Below are 1,069 nucleotides of genomic sequence, written 5' to 3' on the forward strand. Positions count from 1 at the left end.
TTCTTCCCTCCCTCCCTCCCTCCTCTTCCCTCTTCCTTCCTCCCTCCCCCCCCTCTCTCTCTCCAAATCTTGTTTTTTATGTATCTTCTTCACTTTAGATCGAGTTTATTGAAGGACTGTAGAAACCTAGTCAGGAAATAAAACTCCCATATGCAGATTTACAAAGCAAGAGGCAAAAATATCTTTGAGTTTACAAAAGGCAAATAGCATTGCAAAAGATGATAGAAATACTAATCTAAACTCTTTAAATGGGATGTGCATCTTTTTGAAAACATCATCTTCATAAACTGATATTCTCGTCGGTATTATTTCATAAAATCGTATCATTATTTTCTGCTTGTGTGAAACTTTGCTGCAAACTAGGTGATAGGTAACATTATATGCAGCAGAATACCAATTAAATATGGATGAATCATGGGTTTATTTGAGTAATGAATAAATAGATAGGTAAACAGAAATAAATAGGAAAGTAAATAGGTGAATAGATAAATGAATAAATAATTAAACACACACACACACACACACACCTATATATATATATATATATATATATATATATATATATATATATATATATATATATATGTATGTATATATATATATATATATATATATATATATACATAAATGTACATATATATATAGATAGATATGTAGATATATCATGTGTGTCTCTCCTTTTTTGACGGCTATTCATTCATATCTTACGACGAAAAGGCAGCCTATCCCCCCCCCCCCACGTAACGGCATTTCCCTTCCCTTGGAATCAAATCTCATTTTCGCTTCGATCACGGGTCTTGGGCGTCGGATTATCCCCGAATGACCAACTTTTAGAAGGATTACAACCCCGGGAGATAACAGCGCTCGCTTTCTCTCGCGGGCGCTGTTATTTCCGAGGCCGTGACAAAAGCCATTCCTTAATTCTCCGTAAGACAACCGTATCGGACTTTTTAAGAAAAATAGGTCAGGATATCCCGAGTTGGCAACTGCGGGGGTCAAGCGAGGGTATATAGAGAGCCCGATCGCTCCGGTGACCTCACAATACCTTGACCCGAGCTGTGACGAGGCC

At 37.1% G+C, this 1,069-nt stretch overlaps 1 protein-coding gene across 1 annotated transcript in view; it reads left to right on the plus strand.

Annotated features, from left to right (window-relative positions):
* Positions 1 to 1,044: 1,044 nt before the first annotated feature.
* Positions 1,045 to 1,069, plus strand: part of LOC138859120 (putative per-hexamer repeat protein 5) — a 7,311-nt gene continuing 7,286 nt past the window's right edge. The window contains exon 1 of the mRNA XM_070137011.1: positions 1,045 to 1,069. This exon is cut by the window's right edge and continues 173 nt beyond it. The gene's annotated coding sequence lies outside the window, so the exon portion shown is untranslated.

This window comes from Penaeus vannamei, chromosome 22 (genome assembly GCF_042767895.1).
Source record: "Penaeus vannamei isolate JL-2024 chromosome 22, ASM4276789v1, whole genome shotgun sequence".
Taxonomy (NCBI): Eukaryota; Metazoa; Arthropoda; class Malacostraca; order Decapoda; family Penaeidae; genus Penaeus; species Penaeus vannamei.